This window comes from Pan paniscus, chromosome 16 (assembly GCF_029289425.2).
Source record: "Pan paniscus chromosome 16, NHGRI_mPanPan1-v2.0_pri, whole genome shotgun sequence".
In the NCBI taxonomy this organism is placed as follows: domain Eukaryota; kingdom Metazoa; phylum Chordata; class Mammalia; order Primates; family Hominidae; genus Pan; species Pan paniscus.
This window is the reverse complement of record NC_073265.2, coordinates 74,179,395-74,200,159: the sequence shown is the minus strand read 5'-3', so window position 1 is coordinate 74,200,159 and position 20,765 is coordinate 74,179,395. Positions and strand designations below refer to the sequence as shown.

The 20,765-nt window shown below is 40.4% G+C and overlaps 1 pseudogene; it reads left to right on the top strand.

Moving 5' to 3' along the window:
• LOC129394028 (golgin subfamily A member 2-like) overlaps window positions 1-20,765 on the top strand; it is a 42,436-nt pseudogene that overhangs the window by 2,779 nt on the left and 18,892 nt on the right.

Sequence of the window (20,765 nt, the reverse complement as noted above, 5' to 3'; positions counted from 1 at the left end):
CGGATGGGGGGCGCGCCCGGCCGCGGATGGCCCCGAACCCTTGCCCCGGGTCCCCGGGTTGGCGCCGCTGGGGCGGACTCAGTCCTCCCCTGGGGCGGGCGGCCGCGGTGTGGAGTCCGCGCCGCGAACAAGTGCTGCGGGCGCGAGGGAGCGGCTCCCCGGGGCCGACGCGGACGGTAAACCTGTCCGGCGGCGCCCGCCTGCTGGGGCCTCTCCGCTGTTTCTCGCGGGCGCGGCCCGGCTGAAACTGCGACCGTCGGAGGCGAGCGGCCCTCTGGGACCCGTGCAGCCGGTCCACCTTGCAGCTATACTTTGAGACTAAACAATTTTTTTTTTTTTTTTTTTTTTTTGCAAAGGCAAACCGGTATGTGAAGTTGAAAAAAGCAAAAACCCTCAAATTTTCCTTCTTTCTTTCTTTTTTTTTTTAAATCAAGAAAGGGGGTAGATAGGTTTGTTTTGTTTTGGAAATAGTTTTTATAGCAGAGTGATACCGTCACATTTAATGATCCTACTGTGAATTCAAGAATTCACGATGAAAGTTGGATTGAGCGGTATTTTGGTGTTCATTCTTTGCTGATACTCATTAATGAAGTTAGTTGGAGAGTTTATTGCTTCAGTACAGTAAAAACCAGTGTGCCTTTTTTTTTGTTACTACTCCCCCCTCCCCGCGTTGTTTTATTTTTCGAAGAAGCAATTTATTCAGTTTTTCTAAGCCACGGGATTGCCCAGATGAGGACAAACGGTGCAGTTCTTGAAAGGTCATTGTTGGCAAGTTTGTGAGGGAGCTAAGATGAGTTGAGATAAACCAGTGTTACTGTTCTTGTATTCTGTCGTGGACTCTTGGGGATTTGCAGGCTGCATTAAGTACAAGTCTGGTCCAGTTTTGGGTGCACGTATTCCACTGAATTTGGTTCGTGTGGCTTATTATATGAACATGATTCTGTTTCACTTCCCCAGATGGAACTAGCTTAAATGTCTATCATTTATAGTGACAAATGATCAAAATGGCTAGAGTGTCATTTATTAACTTCAGTTGTATTCCTTTACCTTACCTTCTGCTAAATGAAAAAGAAAAATTAGACAAATACTGTGTGCGTCAGTTTGCTCTGAGTGATTTCTCGTGCTAAGTGAGTCCTGTGGAGAAGCGTTCCTGGGCTTTTCTGGTTTCGTGGGCCTTGTGTTATAAAACCAATTTTCTTCACCTGATGAAGCTAAAGACAAATTTTCTTCAGGCACAGGCATTGCCCTTTTAAACTACAGAGCCACTTGTAGGATTCACAATACTCACTCAATGGCTTCCCTTCCTGGCAGTGTGGTTTTGTGTGTGTGTGTGATTGTGGGGAAGGAGGTTGACAGAGGTTGGAAGGGCTTGTCAGGGAGGGACATCATGTAAGCAAGTACTAACAACATAACGTGACGAGGGCACCAGTTGCTTTCCTTCTGTGGGCGGTGATGGCATGTTATACTGTAGGTACTATTGTTGTAGGATTTCCCACAGTTCGTTTGCCTTGACTAAATGGTAACTGCACACATACTATACTATAAATGGACTCCTCCTCTAGTCCTTTAACTCCTTGAGGGCTGTGATAGACCTTATTTAACTTTGTACCCTCTTTGCCAGTGGTCTTAACATAGTGCAGGCACGGTATGTGTTTGAATTGGGTAAATTACTTTTACTGCCTAGTGGTAGCTGGTGTACACAGGAGAGGGCCACCAACTCTGGGGACTTGTCCAAAATGACAGTTCCCTTGCAGATCTCTGATGAAATTTACTTTAAAAGGATTTCTAACCTTTTTTTTAATCTGTCGGTTATTTTTTGAAAAGAAGTGGGGCTTAACTAGTGCTCTAAGGATTTTAACAAGAGATTCCGATTTAGAAATCTGTCCCCCCTTTTGGTGAAATTATTATTTTTTTAGAGTCGGAATCTTCACTGTTGCCCAATTGTCTCCCGGGGTCCCAAGCCGTCCTCCCACCTCAGCCTCCCACAGTATTGGAATTACAGACGTAAGCCACCCCACCCAGCTGGCGAAATTATTAAAATTGTAGTGAAAACTCTGCCTCCATTGTGAAATTGGAAAAAAATTAGAAATTTTAGAAGAAAGTACGCCCTTTGGAGCTAGGTAGAGTTCAGATCCCCACATTTCCATTGAGTAGTTGCATAGCCTCTCAGAGCTTCAGCTTCCTACTCCTTAAGGGTTAGTAACATGCTTTGCAGTGTTGTTAGGAATCAGTGAAACTGTGTGAGATACTTAACTGCAGTATCTAACATGGAGTAGGTAGCTATTTCCTGGTAGCTGTAATGATAATAATTTTGATACGTTTTTACATGACTTAAGCATTCTGAAAAGTCTGATGCTTCTGAGTATGGAGGCTTAGCTATTTCTTTCATAAAGAAGGGGCCCTGAGACTTGTGAGTCTTATCCAAATGCATTTCTTCACAGGTGTCAGATGAACTGAAGGATAATGGAAACAATAGCAAATTTATCTTCTCAGTCACCTGTGAGTCTTCCTTTGCGAGTGGGACTTGCAGAGTACTTGGTAGGGTAGAGCTCTTTGTGACTATGCTATTTAGGAAATGGTGAGAGATGGATTGTTTTCAGTACATCAGTCATAAGAGGATATGAGTTAGTTCCAACTTTCCTTATTTTACCTTAGTCTTGACAAATAACAAGTATGGATTATGTCTGTATTTCTGAGACTTGTTTAGGGTAGAACTGGACTGGGTGTTAACAGTGTTAGTTCAGTAGAGACATGAGCAAATCACTCACTTCCCCTTCAAGATAACACTTTCAAGGTGCCACCATTTGCAGAAGAAAGCAGTGATTTAAAGCAGCTATACTAGCACAGTTTAGAATACTTACACTACCTGATGGAGTAGATACATTCTAGAAATATTTACCTGTAGTGGGAGTTGAACAGTGAGAACACACGGACACAGGGAGGGGGGAACATGACACACTGGGGCCTGTTGGGGGTTGGGGGGCTAGGGGAGGGATAGCATTAGGAGACATACCTAGTGTAGATGACGAGTTGATGGGTGCAGCAAACCACCATGGCACGTGTGTACCTATGCAACAAACCTGCACGTTCTGCACATATACCCCAGAACTTAAAGTATAATAATAAGAAAGAAAAATAAATATTTACCTGTTAAGGACATTTCTGTGTATTTTATTCCATCTTTCCAATAGTTTTCTTATGAAGAGATTATAGTAAACCTTTGAACTTAACAGATTGAGGGTAAACCTTTAAAAAATATGTTTGGTCACACTTACAGATTGAGGGTAAAAACATTCCTGACAAAGCTAGGCGAAGACACTTGGACTTTTTTTTTTTTTTTTGAGACGGAGTCTCGCTCTGTCACCCAGGCTGGAGTGCAGTAGCACGATCTTGGCTCACTGCAACCTCTGCTTCCCCGGTTGAAGCGAATCTTCTGCCTCTCCCGAGTAGCTGGGACTACAGGCACACGCCACCATGCCTGACTAATTTTTGTATTTTTAGTAGAGACGGGGTTTCACCATATTGACCAGGCTGGTCTTGAACTCCTGACCTCGTGATCCACCCGCCTCAGCCTCCTAAAGTGCTGGGATTACAGGCATGAGCCACTGCACCCGGCCGAAACTTGGACTTTTGATGTTTCCTTCTGTTAAAGTTAACATCTAGCACTTGAATAGACTTGGTTATTACTGATGGGGACAGGCATCCATTTGGAAGTAGCTTCCCTCTCTCTCTCTTTCCCAGGTTAGGCTGTCTTACTGCTGTAAATGGGGAGAGAAGAGAAAGCCGTGGGTGGAAGAAAGTGTTTCATGGCCTGGTGCGGTGGCTCATGCCTGTAATCCCAGCACTTTGGGAGGCCGAGGCGAGTGGATCACTTGAGTTCAGGAGTTCAAGACCAGCCTGGCCAACATGGTGAAACCCCGTTTCTACTAAAAACAGAAAAATTAGCTGGGCATGGTGGCGGGCACCTGTAATCCCAGCTACTTGGGAGGCTGAGGCAGGAGAATCACTTGAACCCAGGAGATGGAGGTTGCAGTGAGCCGAGATTGCACCACTTCACTCCAGCCTGGTCGACAGAGCGAGACCTTGTCTCAAAAAAAAAAAAAAAAAAAAAAAAGGGTCCCACTCAGTTGCCCAGGCTGAAACGCAGTGGCAGGATCACTGCTCACTGCAGCCTTGAACCAAGTGGTTATCCCACCTCAGCCTCCCAGGTAGCTGGGATCACATGCATGCACCGCCATGCCTGGCTAATTTTTTTATTTTTGTAGAGACAGGGTCTCTCTATGTTGCCCAGCCTGGTCTCAAACTCCCGGGATGAAGCAATCCTCCCACCATGGTCTCCCAAAGTGTAGGGCTTAAAGGCATGAGAGCCACCATGCCCAGCCTGCTGGGGTTTTTGATTGACATTGCATTGAAACTGGAAATCAGTTAGGAGGCAACTGACATTTTAATAATGAGCCATGAACATGGTATATCTATTTATTTAGACCTTGTTAGATTTTTCGTCAGTGTTTTGTAGTTTTTAGCAGTTGGATCTTGCTTGTATTTTGTAATCTTACACATTTATTTCATGTTTGTGGTACTGTTGTGAATGATACTTCTCAATTTCCAGTTGGTGATTGCTAGTATATAGGAAGATGATTTTATGTTATATGCTGACCTTGGATTCTACAACCTTGCTAAACTCATTTTTAGTACTAGGAGCTTTTTTGTAGATTTTTGGAATTTTGTGCATAGACAGTAATGTCACTGGCAAATAAGGGCAGTTTAATTTCTTTGTTTTCACTTTGTATACTTTTATTTCCTTTTTTATTTTTGAGACGGAGTTTCTCTCTTGTTGCCCAGGCTGGAGTGCAATGGCGTGATCTAGGCTCGCTGCAACCTCTGCCTCCTGGGTTCAAGCGATTCTCGTGCTTCAGCCTCCCCAGTAATTGGCATTACAGGCGCCCGCCACCACGCCTGGCTAATTTTTGTATTTTTAGTAGAAATAGGGTTTCACCATGTTGGCCAGGATGGTCTCAAACTCCTGACCTCAGGTGATCTCCCCGCCTCGGCCTCCCAAGATGCTGGGATTATAGGTGTGAGCCACCGCTTCCGGCCTAAGAGGACACAGTTTCTTTGGCTTATTAAGAGGTATTTGGTTAGTGTTAGACCGGGGGTTGGTACATTAGAGCTTGCTGACTGGATGTACCATGCTGCCTCTTTTTATAAATGAAGTTTTATTGGAACACGGCCACACCCATTCATTTACATATTGTTTAACAGAGACCATATGACCTACAGACCCTAAAATATTTACCACTTTGCGCTTCGCAGGCATTTTGCTGGCTACTGCTGTGGACACCAATTTTAATTTAGGTAGATAAACTTTTTTGTAGCTTCTGAGGTTTTGCATTAATTTGCTCAGGCATATAGGTTGGTGGAAGTGCTTTCCGTTCCTTCTCCCAAACCAATCACACAGCCATATAACTTCATGCCTGAGTTTCTGTGTGGTCCTCTATAGTGAGTGAGTTTTTACATACTTCTTTGCAGCAGCATGAATTTCAAAAATCTCAACGCTTTTGCTCTTGCTAATCTTTGTAAACTTTGCACACCCAGTGCTGGTACATTCTGATGATAGTGTCCACACTGCACTGTATGAAGAAAAGACTGATGATTATTTATATTAAAATGCAGGAAGAGAATTGTAGCGGCAACTTTTGCTTCTCTAATCAGCAGCATCATAAGAGACTTACTATGTGTGGGCAAGGGGGGAGAATGTTAATTTATACATTGAGATAGTTGTATTAAAATTGAGTGACTCTTACTGTGACATAAAGTGAATGTGTCTCTCTTATACAGCAGAAAACTATTAAATTTGTTTTTTCTCAGCAGTATAAAATAAAGTGGAAAATGTGGGAAGAATACAAATCCTTAACTTCTGTGCTTCTGCTTATTTCACACCCCTCAAATTTCTGATTCCTTTCAACTGTAGCTGGCCTTACTACTGAGTGGTGAAATTGCTGAACATACTTAAAACTACATCATTTAAGACTTTGAATTTTGACATCTCCTCCTCTTCACAGTCTTTCAAATACTAGGCAACCTGTAGGGTTCCGCTGTGTCTGTCATGTATTGTCCCTGTGTTACATGAAAGCAGCCCCAGTGAACTTGTGAATTTGCTGAGTCATTTCACTGGCTACTGGGTGAGGAAGAAGTAGGATTTTCTCTCTTAAAATTCCTTGGTGAAATCATTGGGTGGGCATGGTGTGTTTCTTTAATTTTCCTTTTGGTCAAAAATCTGACAAAGCAAAGACTTTCAGTTGTTCTTGGTCTTTCAATAGGTTTAGTTTTTAAGTGTGTTTACTCTGACCAAAAACTGCCTTCCTGTAATATGCTCCTTCCTTTAGAACACAGTTCTTAAGTAGAGTTTGTTTGTTTAAATGTATAAAAATAAGTTAATGCATTATATGCAGCGAGGTTTTGCATCAGAACCCTGAGTTCTCAATGTGGCAGGTTTAAGTGTCTAGAACACCTTTTACCTGTTTTTTCTATTACTTGCTTTTTTATTTTTGGGGTAAATGAGATCTTTCTCAGGGAGGCCTTCCCTCAGCACCATGTTTAAAAGGGCATCTCCCTCATTTGCTATTCCTTCTTCTGTTTTATTTTGCTATATGGAATTTGCTACTATGTGAAAACTATTTTAATGTTTTATTTACCTGTGTTACCCCTAGAATAATATCTATGAAGGTAGGGATTTTTATCTGTTCCTTCTGTGCCTACAGAGTGTTGAGGAGTATGGTGTCTGGCACGTTGTAGGTGCACAGTGACAGCTGAATTAATAACATCAGGGAGAGTTTGTAGGATGGGGCTCAAGGTGTAGGGCAAGTCAGTTTTTAGATTTGAGGTTATTAGCAGGAGACGATGTGGGGGGAAAACGCATGTTTTAATGTCAGACTGGGTTTGAATCTGGTCTCTCCAACTTACCCTTTGACCTTGGTGTTAAATAATTTAACCTTTGAAAGATCAACTTTGTCACTAGTGAAACGGGAAATAGTATCTTTTTAATGGGGATTAAATGTAATATCAAATATAATGCTCTGTCAATGTTAGTTTTGTCTTTCCCCTTGTGTGCCAGCATTGTGGAAGTCTGAAAGCAACCTGAATTTACCAGTCTGTTTCTGGAGCCTTCTGGGGTCATTACTTTGATTACTTTTGACAGATACATTCTTTTCAGCAGCCTGCATTGCCAGCATAACAATGACCTGTCCCTTTGACCAGTGTGGGGGACAGACACTTTGTCATCCCTCTTTAATCCGTGTATCAGAACAACTCTTACGAGTTCTGGTTTTGAAACATGTTTAGAGGAGTTTATAATTCCGAACAGTTCAGATGACATCAGCCCTTTCTTAGAGTCCTCTGAGTTTGCTCAGCTTCCTCATTCCAGTGTGGCGGGAACCCTTCAGTTAAATTGATGTTTGTGGTCTTTACACATAGTCATCCTAAGTTTCTTGCGAATCATGAGAGATCAGAGGGCTACTAAGTCACTGGTTTGTCTCTGTAGATTTCTCTAATCCAAGCTTGTCCAACCGCGGCCTGCAGGCTGCATGCAGCCTGTGAAGGGTTTGAATGTGGCCCAATACAAATTCGTAAACGTTCTTAAAACATTGGCCAGGCACGGTGGCTCACACCTGTAATCCCAGCACTTTGGGAGGCCGAGGTGGGTGGATCACCTGAGGTCAGGAGTTTGAGACCAGCCTGGCCAACATGGTGAAACCCCGTCTCTACTAAAAATACGAAAATTAGCTGGGCATGGTGGCACGCGCCTATCATCTCAGCTACTCGGGAGGCTGAGGCAGGAGAATCGCTTGAACCCAGGAGGCAGAAGTTGCAGTGAGCCAAGATGGTGCCACTGCACTCCAGCCTGGGTGACAGAGTGAGGCTCCATCTCACAACAAACAAAAAATTATGAGATTTTCTTTTTTTGCAATTTTCTTAAAGCTTAGCAGCTATTATTAGTGTTAGTGTATTTTATGTGTGGCGCAAGACAATTCTTCTTCCAGCGTGGCCCAGGGAAGCCAGAAGATTGGATCCCGCTCCTTTAAGTTTTATGGATTAACAAGGGGTTAATTCCTGTATCAGTTTCACTGATGTTTCTTCTGCTTGATGCAGGAACACTTGACAAGTTAGTTAAGGTAGATTGGTCCATAAATTTATAGGTTCTTTCATTCCCATGTCCTAGGCAAGTCTGAGCAGGACCTGGAAAGCTGATTAAAAGGCCAGTGAGCACAGTGAGCTTAATTGTAAATTAAATGGATATTTAATACATTAAGAAGGCACTCAAGCCTTTCAATCTTTCATTTTCATCCATGCTTGCTATTTGAATCTGATGGGCTTGAAATTGACCTTGTTCTTCTTGTAAAAATGTTGGTTATTGCTGCCTTTCTCAAGCTTGGTTTTCAGTGTGGATTTCTGCAGATAATTTTTGCACCTAAAAGTACAAAGTCATTAAGTGAAGGCCGTCAGGAAGGAAAGAGTGCCCTGAGCCAGGAGGTCTGTTACAGCACATGGGGTGGACAAGAAAATGAATGGACATGGGCATGGAGGTGGTTCAGTCAGTGTGGGAAGGCCACCTGCTTGTCAGCTTTCTACTGCGTTGTCCAGCAGAACACGTTGAAGCTTGGGGCCTGCAACTCGTGTAGAGATGATTGCATTTAGGAGGCTGAGGTAGATTTTTTCCCTCTTAAGTGTGTGCTCACTGCTTTTTGGCGAAGCCTTGACCCGAGACATACACAGCTTGATCTGTGAGGATTTTAACATCGAGATGGTTCTATTATTTGAGTTAGGCATGGCTAGGCTACCAAGGCATTGCATTTCGGTCCGAACATTTGGTCATTTCAATTTATTGTTAGTGAGGTTTTTGCGATTTGTTAGAACACAGAGTTTGGGATTTTGTCTGTTTTTTGCATGTGTGAATGACACTTGATATTGTTGTTTATATTGCTGGTTAGTATGTGCCTTCATTTACCTATTGTGAGTAAGAAACTTCCTCAGATCAAATTATAGTGAAGTCGCTTGGTTCTGTTTCTCTGACTCTTAAGAGGATGAGATCACTTTATACACAAACTCAAGCTGTTTGGTAAAGGACCTACCATTCTGAGCATTCATAGCCTAGATGAAGTCCTGGTCCAATCACCAAGTTAAACTTTTAAAAAACATGCTGTTCTTAATGTTCAGGAATTCAACCCTGGAAGCCTTCTCTAAATCTTAATGAGAGTTTTATGAGAATTCATTTAGTGAAAATATGTATCAGGGAATCCAGCTATTAACTTTGAGGAGGGTGATGCCTTTTAGTGGTTAGAGAGGCAAGCTGTAGCCTCCCTTCTCAGAGAAGGGGAATTGAGGAAGAGAGTTCTAGTGGTCCCTTGCAATCCTCCCCTCACTTTCCAGGTTCCCTAGTAAGACTGGAAGAAGTCCCTGAGCAAACAGCATTTTGTGAGTTTGAGGGACTGTGTAAAAATGTAAGTGAACATACAATGGTTTTGCTTTGATAACTGTTTTAAATATCCTGTTGGTTGTTGAAACTTCTGTGACAGTGAAGCCTTTTTTGTCTTTATTTTTCAATCGGAAGATCTTTCTTCCCCACTTGAAAAGATTGAGTCTGGGGTCAATCCCTGACCCCGCTTCCTTCCTAAATGTCTTAGTGTATAGCATACAGCTGGGCATATGGTAATCTCAGGCAGGGGATTGTACTCATAGAGCTATGCTTGACACCTAGGACTTTAGGTGGCTTATGTATTTTTGATGACAACTTTTAATTTTATTCTCATTTATTCCATTTCTGTTTCAGTGTCCTGGGTCATGAAACTTAATCCACAACAAGCTCCCTTATATGCGAGTAAATCATGCGATTTCTTTTCATTTTGTATTTATTTGTTCTGTTTACTTGTTGTAATAAGCCACACTCTCACATGATAGATCCTCAAGGAAAATTTTAACCATATGTGCATGAATATATTGGTGTAAGACACTTCAGAAATTGAGTTTGATTTAGTAAGTACTAAATGGCTAATCTGTGCATGGAACTGAAAACAAATAATACCTGTAAGACTTGAGAGTTAATTTAGTCAGGGCGATAGTATGCACGTATGAAACAAATTGTCCTGCCAAACAGTACTGTAGCTTCTTATTTTTTACCTGCAGTGCATTCCTGTAAAAGTAGTGTGGAGATCCTCCTACTGCCACTGTGATTTACCTTACGTTGCCACTAGGTGGCACTATGTCATTGGCAAGAGTGCTGTTTTCTTTAGGACTCTGGGTGAAAGCTGATATATCATCTCCCTGAAGTGAGGGACTTTGAAGATAAAATTGATAAATGATTGAATCAAGGCTGGAAAAGGTAGGCTGTAGGCAACTATTCTTTATTATTGTAAGAGTGAATTAATTGAATTTGGGTGGTGAAAAGTACCCGTTTGATGAGAAGCCAGCTTAGGGTTGTGGATGGTTAGAGCTGTGAGAGGCCAGTAGATGCTGGGTTGCTATGCTCTGGAGAGGGTGAGAAAATATATTTGTAATAGGACTTGATTCCAGCCTTCAAGAATATGGATCATTTATTTGGACAGAACGTCCCCAGAATTAGTTGAAGACAAAAGGCAAATGGTCAGGAATGGGAGGCAGTGAACATGGTGTTGGATGAATAGTGGGGGGATGGTCAGTGGAAACTCTGGCCCACCCAAGTTTGTGTCAGGTAATAATGGGAGATCAGCCTGAAAAGGTGGATAAAGCTCAATTGTGAAGGAAGACAAAGGTGTGAGGATTTTGTTTTGTGACCACCGAGGAGCCATTGATGGTGTTTATTTTAAGGATGCTTTTCCTTTTATGCATTTGTACATAAAAACATAAATGTACTTAACCATTCTGTATTAATAATAGTCATTTACCTTTCCAACATAAAATGTTCATGTAACTTCTGCATAGCTGATTTTTACGTTAAATGTAACATGTAAAGAAATATATGTGTGTTTTTAGAAGACGTCTTATGTGTTCATTTTCTTTCTAGATTACTTGGAGATAATTTATGTTTACCAGTGGTTTTGCATGTGAACTGAGTACCTTGGGTTATTTATTATTATTATTATTATTATTATTATTATTTAGAAAACGGGTCTCGCACTGTCATCCTTGTTGGAGTGCAGTGGAGCCATCATAGCTCGCTGCAGCCTTGAAGTCCTGGGCTCTAAGCAGTCCTGCTTCAGCCTCCCGAGTAACTGGGAGTACAGGCGCATGCCACCATGCCGAGCTAAATTCTCCCTTTTAAAGTGTGTGATTCTTTGGTTTTTCGTGTGTATACAGTTTCGTAATTGCCATTGTCTGACCAGAACATTTTCATCACCCCCCAAAAAAAGTGCCATATCCATTAGCAGTCACTCACCATTCCCTGCTCCTCTCAGCCTGTGGCAGCCACTTGTACACTTCCTGTCTTTATTGATATACCTATTCTGGAAAGTTCATATATATATATGATATATATATGATCTATATATGATGTATGTATGATGTATGTATGGTGTATGTATGATGTATGTATGATGTATGTGGTATATATATCATATATCATATATATGATATATGATATATAATTTTGCAAATATATATGATATATATCATATATATTTGATATATATGATATATATGAAAAATATATATATCATATATGATATATAATTTTATATATTTATATAGATAAATTTATATATATAAAATTATATATATAAATATATATAATTATATATACATAAAAGTTCATGTATATATAAAATCATGCAATACATGGCCTTTTGTGACTGGCTTAATTTAGGATAGTGTTTTCAAGATTCACTCATGTTAGAACATGGATCAGTACCTTGTTCTTTTTATTAATGAATGACAGTCCAATGACTGGTTACATCACATTTTACTTATCCATTCACCAGTTGATGGGCAGTTGAGTTGTTTCCACTTTTGGTCTATTATGCATAATGCTGCTGTGAACAGCAAGTTCTGGTGAAGACATATGTTTTCATTTCTCTTGGGTATATACCTAAGAGTAGAATTGCTTGGGTGTATGATAACTGTGTTTAACATTTTGAGAAATTTCCACAGTGGCTGCACCATTTTACATTCCTACCAGCAGTGTATAAGGACTTGAGTGTTTCCATGTGCTTGCCAACACATGTTATCTGACTTTCTGATCTATAGCCACCCTAATGGGCGTGAAGTGATACCTCATTGTGGTTTTGATTGCATTTCCCAAATGGCAAATGATTTTGAGCATCTTTTTCTGTGCTTATTGGCCGTTTTTCTGTATCTTTGGAGAAATGCCTATTCACATCCTTTGCCTGTTTTTAAATTGGGTTGTCTTATTGAATTGTAAGGGTTCTTTGTATATTCTGACTACAGGTCCCTTATCAGATACATGATTTGCAAAAATTATCTCTCATTCTGTGGGTTGTCATTTCACTTCCTTGATGCTATCCTTTCAAGCAAAATTTTCAGTTTTGATAATGTTCTGTTGTTGATTTTTTTTTGACATCATATCTAAGAACAATTCTTTGCCTAACCCAGAGTCACAGAGATTTACTCCTATGTTTTCTTCTAGAAATTTTATAGGTTTAGCTCTTACATTTAGGTATGTAATGTGAGAGTTCATTTTTGTGTATTTTGTAAGGGAAGAGTCCAACTTTTTTCTTTTGCATGTGGATCTCTAGATGTTCCAGAAGCATTTGTTGAAAAGACTATTCTTTCCCCAATTGAATTGTCTTGGGCATCGTTGTTGAAATTGATCATAAATGTGAGGAATTTTTTCTGGATGCTGAATTTGATTCCTTTCATTTAGGTTGTCTTTGATTTCTTTCAACAGTGTTTTGTAGTGTTCATTGTATAAACTTGGTACTTTCTTGAAATTTGTTGCTTATGATTTTATTCATTTTGATGCGATTGTTAATTTTGTTATCTTAATTGTTCAGTTTTTGATTGTTCATTGATTATATATAGAAATACTATTGATTTTTGCATACCGGTCTCTGAAACTGTAGCCTTGTTTCAGAGGTCAATTATAGACTATAATCTGGCTTGTTTGTTTGGCAACAGCTCTTAAGTGGATGCCTTAGGATTTTCTATGTACAGGATGAAGTAGTTGGAGATCGTTTTCTTCCTTTCCAATCTGGATGCCTTTTATTTCTTTTTCTTGCCTAATCACCCTGAGAAGCATCTCTGGTACAACATTGAATAGAAGTGGTGAGCGCAAACATCCTTGTCTTGCTACTGATCTTAAAGAGAAAGCATCCAAGCTTTCACCATTAAGTATGATGTTGTCAGGTGTGGGTTTTTCACAGGTACCTTTTGTTAGATGAGGACGTTGCCTTCTATTCCTACTTTGACCATTTTTATGATGAAAACGTGTTGGATTTTGTCAGGTGATTGAAGATGCTACACTGCTGGCTTAGAACATGGAGGAAGGAGCCCGTGAGCCACAGAATGCAGCTCTAGAAGCTGGAAATAGCAAAAGAACACTTTCTCCACATAGAGACTCTAGAAGGAACACAGCCCTGCTGGCACTTTGATTTTTAAACAAGTGAAAGTCATTTTGGACTTTTGACTTCCAGAAATGATAATATGATAATAAATTTGTGTTGTCTTAAGCCACTGAGTTTGTGATAATTTGTTGTTAACAGCAATAGGAAACTAATAGAGTAGTAGTTTGGGGAAATTAGTGATAAAGGATAATTGGGAAGGAGAGGATAAATGTAGTTAGGTCAGTTTGAGTTCTCTGTATGTTTCACTGTGTGTGTTTTGTAACATTTTAGTTTTTCCTAAAACCGAAGGATTAATTGACCTTCAAAAGGCAGCTACTTTTTGATTTTAGTCCGTAACCTTTTATCAAATCAATATTTTCCCCAAATAGGGTTGACAAGAAGCATTCTAAATTATCTCCTAATAAGTTGTTTTGACTTCAGATATTGAAATTGCAGGCCCATCTCCCACCCATCTCTGTTTTCTCACCTTTTTTGTACGTTTTATAATAAGCCTTACATTGAAGTGTATGTGTCTGTCTGTCCCTCCCTCCTTCCCCCCACCCCCTCCCTCTCCTTCCCCACTCTGTGTGTGTGTGTGTGTGTGTGTGTGTGTGTGCGTGTGTGTGTGTGTGTAATTACAAAGAAGTTGTAAAGGCCTTTTAAAGTAGTTATGATGTGGTTTCCCCTCCTTTTAAAAAATAAAATATGTTAAGCATAAGTATTAACATCTTAGAGGGCAGGTAGGTGGAGACTTTGACTTTCTACTTTATTTTTGAATCGCTTAAATGTTTACAGTGAGCGTGTTATTTTTATGGTACATAGTAATTTTTGATGAAAACATTTTGAAGGCTGAAAAGACTGTCCTGTCTTTTGAAAATAAACCCATCTTTTTGTGCTAATTAACGCTGGAGGCCAGCCAAAGCTTTATAATAAAATATTGCATTCAAAATACCTATGAAAGTGGCTAGTTGAAGACTATAATTTGCTTTGAAACGTAGCTTGAAATGGAAATACATTTCTAATAATGAAAGGTGTTGCTTTAGTAATAAATGAAAATAAAATATCCCATTATTATCCCTTCATAGAAAACAAATACAACCCTAAATGACATTTTAATTAACCAGTGATTTTCCTCTAAAGCTGAGATTTGTTTTTTTAATATGTAGGTAGGATTGGCAAATAGCGTACAGAAATCTGGACATCCTTTGAAGATAATTGTTGGGGTGGAATGGGGGCATAGAGTACTGTTTTATTGTGTTCATTTTTATTAATGAAACTGAATTTAGACCAAGCAGTGATTTCAAAGTGGAAGATGGAACAGGATGTTTAGTAGGTTTTGTATACTGTTTTTGTAAAAGGCTTTGGTGCAGAACCTTTCATAAAATGAAATATTTTTTCAGCATGTCTGTTACTTACTTTTAGAATTCAGAGCAAGGGTTCTTGTTTGAAGAACTACAAACCTTTATTGACTCCAGATTTGACTCAGCTCTTTTATATTTTCTTTCTCACTGATAAGGGAAGGTACTTTATAAAGTAGATTTGTCATTAAAAAAGAAAAAAAGACTACATTTACCTGGTCAGAAGTTCTTTTGGGTTTAAAGAAAAAGATTGCAGCCCAGGTTGCAACAAATGGTCTGACAGTTATAATATGTTCCATCTTTCTTTCTTTCTTTTTTTTTTTTTTTTTTGTTTTGAGACAGAGTCTCACTCTTTTGTCCAGGCTGAAGTGCAGTGGCACAATCACAGCTTAGTGCAGCCTTGACCTCCCAGGCTCCAGTGATCCTTCTACCTCAGCCTCACAAGTAGCGCTCACCATCATGGTGGCTAATTTTTTTTTTTTTTTTTTTTTTTTTTTGAGAGACGGTGTCTCCCTGTGTTTCCCAGGCTGGTCTCGAACTCCTGGGCTAAGTGATCCTTCTGCCTCCACTTCACAAAGTGTTGGGATTACAGGTGTGAGCCACCATGCCTGGCCTCAACAAAAGTTGAACTATGTACTGTAGCCACCCTCAACAATGATAAACTTTTGGCAAATCTTATTTCATTTATACTCCACTTTGGATTATTTTGAAGCAGATTCCGGACAGATCACTTCATCTGTAAATATTTCTGTTTGTATCTCTTGAAGGTAAAGACTCTTTTAACCACGGATGAGTGTCTTGATCAAATCAACATGGCTTGTTCATGTCGATACCATTTGCTCAGAGGGGAAAGATTAAGGGAAAAATGGGGTTGGATTTCAAATGCCAGGACCTGTCTACTGGGTTTGTGATTTGTTGTTCTCTAAAGTTGTAGCTCTTAAAACAAAGAAAGGAGTGAGTTTGGCCTATTCATTAACTTTTCCTCTTTAGACAGTTCAAATGTTTATTGAGTTCTTCTACAAGCCAGGCCCTGCCTTCTTCTTGCTTACCAAGCAGCATTTTTACGCGGTTTCTCTAATGTTTGGGTGAACGGTACCTCACTAAGTCGTTTTTCACGCACGTGCGTGCTCGTTCCTGAAGAGTCCTGTCCAGGTGCTCTGCCCGCTTTTCCTTTCAGGCTTCTGTATCAGCTGCTGTTTCCCTATAGAATGTGCCCTGACCTCCACCCCTTAACCCTAACCAATTTGCCTTTACATGTCTGACCATCCATCAAGGCTCTTCTGGGTCGTATTCAGTCCATGTTGATATTTCCCCTTCCGCCCTTCTTTAGTCCTTACTATTTTTGCTTTGGTCATGTTTTCTTACGCTGTATTCTGTAAGCCTGTTTAATTTTTTTATGGTGGCAGGGGAAAATATTTTATAATTATGCTTTTTGCTTTTTATCTTCCACTCAATAAATGCTTGGTAAATATTTGTTTTATTGAATGTGTGAGCCTATTCTAGCTATATTGTGCTTGAACAAAAATCTTAACTGCCTTGTAAGTTAACTGCTAAGAATTTGTCAAAAGTGCAGAGATAACATCAAGAGCTTGTCATGGATAGTACAAAAAGGTCTCTAAGGGCTTGATGGAAGTCTGTAAATTGACTTCCTATGAAAGAGAGTGTAAGAAGTGAAAAAAAGCAAAACAGAGTAGATGTTTTACTCTGTTTGCCAAGGGATTTGTGCTATTTTTCTCCTGTTTTATAAATTTGTCCTAATCTTAAATAATGAAGGGAAAAGAGCACTCTTTTTCAACCAAGGAATCCTTTTTATACTTCTTTTCTATGAAGCCATGTTATGAAAGATTGTTATACAAACTTAAGTGTAGTTTTTCCATCTTCAGTAACAGACCTGATTGCCATCTAGTTACTGGTTCTGATCACATAAGAATGCAAAGCAGCTTGTTCTAATAACTTGTGCAGGCCTATTGGGAGCTAGTATATGGCTTTGAGTCCTTTTGAAGTATTTAACATAATTTGGCAATTCCATTACTCCTTTTATGGACTTCTTGGCATCTATGAACTCTTGGTAGGGAATCACTGTTTTAGAATGAAAAATGTCTCCCAGGAAGTAAATTAGCCGGTAAACAAATGAAACTTCATTTTTTATATGACTTGTAGAGCCTAAATTATTACTCTTTCTGCATAAGTGGCTGCTTTCTAGGCTGCTTTTAGCGAGATTGTTAGAAACAAATGATCGGTGCTGTGAGGAAGAAGCAGCACTCAGGCAAAAAAGTTTTCTCAGCAAGACAATTTGCTTCTGCAAGTATGCTGCTTGCATTAGTCATGATTGCAAGAGCACACCAAACGGGGTGGAGCAGGGGTTCTTATCCCTAATGCACTCCCTACCTCTGTGTCATTCCAACATGGGCTAGGGTAGGACTGCACAATCTTAGCTGACTCAGCTGGATATTGTGAATATTTTCTCTAATAAGAAAGGGAGGGGGAATGTGAGTTACAGATTGGGACTGGTAGGAAGAGTTGTTTACAAGGCAGGTTACTAAGCAGGTAACTAAGCTGGTAAGTAGGGTCGAGAAGGTACAGGGAAATTGTTCTTAGGAACAAAGAACAAGGAAGTTGAACAAGTTAAACCTTTGAAGAGGAACTTACTGTACCTAACAATTCCCCCCTCTTAATTTTTGTAATTCTTCCTCTTCAAACTTTTTTAGCATGTCTTTGCTTTGCTGTTCTGCTTGGTTTTCTAGAAGGAAAAGCTTATCTGAATAGGGTGGTGGAGAGCTAAGAGAGGTTTTGGTAAGTTCTGTGTCTATGAGTCTTTGCAGTAGTCCACAAATGTATGGTATGATACAGCATCCAACAAGAATAAGCACACCTATAACGATTGCAAGAGAAGTAAATATTGAGGACATTAAGCCTTTCCATTTTCCAGACCATTTCTCCATTAAACTTGTAAAGGGATCATTTATTCCAGAATTGCTTGCTAACTCATTGGATAAGGAGGTTAGGTCCTGCAAAGCTTTTGTTACTGTTCCGTCAGGGGCTGTGTTTTTAGGAATAAAAGTACATCATTGGACTCCAATCATGACACAGACACCACCTTTTTCTGCTAGCATCGTATCTAGGGCTATCCTGTTTTCCCAGACTATTTAGTTAATGGGACCTAATTGGTCGGCTGTTCCCTTAATAGCATGTCTTGTGTAGTTAACAAACCTTTGTTGGTTGTAATAAATGTAGTTTATCCAATCTACATTTTTATTTACAGTTGACCACCAAAACAGCACAGATTCAAATCCTGAAGCTGTTTGATTTCGGGCCTTAAATTTATCTGGTACCCCTCGTAGAACTCCAGTAGCATCTATATAAACGTGGGAGTCAAAGGACCCATGAAGGTCACTTCTTCTCTTCTGATTTTCTCTTCTATTATGTTAATGGAATGCTAGGGTGAAAGGGATGGCCAGTTGGACTAGAGCACAAGTACCACTCCAGTTACTTGGCAGAGTGTCCAGTAAGGGTCCACCACAATACCACCATACGTATGCTCGAGGATGAACAAGGGCAGACTGACTGGTAAGCTCTTGGGAGCGTTTAAGTTCACCACATCCCTTTAGGTCTTCATGAAATGCCAAGTTTTCCCCTTGTTGTGAGAGACCCGAGGTAAAAATTGGTGTCAATAGATGGAGGCTGGATGGCCCTCAGGGACTGACCTGCAGGATGTTGGACTTTAGGGAATAGCAGAGAGAGAGCTTGGCAAGATTCATTACCCCAGGCTGTGGGGTCTTGGAGAAGAGCTACCATACAGCTCATGCCCAGTTGGCTGGAAGACCATCCGAGTGGAAAGGGGACAACCTGGGCCTCTGGCCTACTGTGCGCACAAGTGTAACAGTTGCTTTTGTTTAGAATGCGGACAGAATATTTAATCCATTCTAACCAAGCATTTGCGTCTTGGTACCCTGTCTCAGTTGCTATGGTTTGTTTCAAATTTTTAACTTCTACAATGGCTTACCTTGATTTTATCCTTGGTTGGAGGAAGAACAGCGGTTTCGTTGAGAGAGAGTGTAGAAGGAGGTGGAAGAGGTGAGAAAGTAATGAAATGCATTTCAAAGGATTCTATAAGATGTGTCCCTGCTATTTTGGCTCCTATGCCGTATAAGCGACTTAAAGTAGGTTTAGGGTTGGCAGAAGTGGGGATAAGAATAGAAATTTGCACTGGCAGTCAGGGGGTGGGGAATGTTTCCTTTAACAAAGCAAACATGGTTTTAGAGACTTACAACTGCCTGTTGACAAAGCCCTGATGTTCAGTTGTCCACATAATATCATTCCAGCTGTGGCAGGCCTGTTTCCCTACATTTCTTAAAGAACAAGAGTCGTAATGGGGGAGGCTTTTGTCTGAAAGGGACGGAGATACTTCTCTGAGGCTGAGAGTTGCTTTTGACTTTGGAGATCTCCACAGGATATAACAAGGCAAGCATCAAAGGTAATAGTTTGGGGTGAGCTTGACCTAGTTACATTAATAACGAGAGGACTAGCAATAGAAGGGGAAAAGAAATATAGCATAAGAGGATCAAACCCGTTTTAGCTTTAACGTGGTTGGAATTGGCCCTGAAATAGCTGTCCATGATTCTGGAGTGGGTGGTGCTCTTTTGACTCAGGTATGGTGAGTCCATTCTTTTTCAGTGGTGTGGACGGCTGTCTCAGTCATTAGAAACACTAGATAATGTCCCTCCCAGGTGGGCTTGAGCTTCCTTTCTTTCTGACCTTTGATGAGAATGTGGTCACTGTCCGGGCTGGTGGTGGTGAACTGGAAATTCAAGGGGTGGTGTATGTGCCAAGAGGCCTTTAGTCCTAAGGAAAGAGAAAGTGGAGGATAGACCAAGTATATAGTTCTTGAGAAACAGATCTTTTGTTTTGAATGAGGAATGTCAGCAGTGGAGTGTAGATAAGGCAACTCATAGAGCATTTCATAAGGAGGTAAGCCGACATCTTTCCTAGGGGCAGTTCGGAATCTTCACAAGGCCATGGGGAGGCATTTAGTCCATGGCAACCGAGTCTCTAGGACTAATTTGGTTAGGTGGTTTTTCAGAGTCTGATTCATTCTTTCTACTCTTCCTGATGAAGGTGGGTGTCAGGGGTTATGGTAGTCCCATGTTATATCTAGTACTTGGGCTAGTTTCTTAAGAACATGTGCAGTGAAATGAGTCCTATTGTCTGAATCAGCATTTTCTATTAATCCAAACCTGGGTATAATATTTTCAACTAATGCCTTGAGTACATTACTAGCAGTTGCACTTGAAAAGCGAATAGCTTCTACCCAATGAGTAAGGTGATCTATCACTAATAAATATTTTAAGTGACCAATTGGGGGCATTTCGGTGTAATCAATTTGGACACTTTGGAACAGCCTTAATCCTGGATTTCTCCCTCCAACAGGTGGTTTTCTGAGGATCTGCTTATTAGTCTTCTTACATACTAGGCAACTATCTGTAACTTGTCTTGCCAAAATATAAATTCCTATATATCTGTAGACCCCGAGGACTGCATCACACTTAGCTTGAGGTCCCTAATGAGTCCCTTGATGCAGATGAGAGAGAATTTCCCTCATGAGGGGTTTGGATAACATTTCTCTTTGGTCTGGTGACACCCATTTCCCTTCTGAATTTTCTTTGGCTCCTATTTTTATTAATTTTTCCTTTTCAGCGGGAGAAAAGATGGGGACTGCAGTCGAGGGAGGAAGGCAAGGGGCTAAGTGAAAAACAGGCATTTTCAGAGGAAACGGCAGTGTGTTTGGCTATTTGATCTGCTAGGTTATTCCTTCCGCTTTGAAAAGAAAGACCTTTCTGATGTCCTGGAACATGGACAATAGCTATTCTGGCAGCTGCAG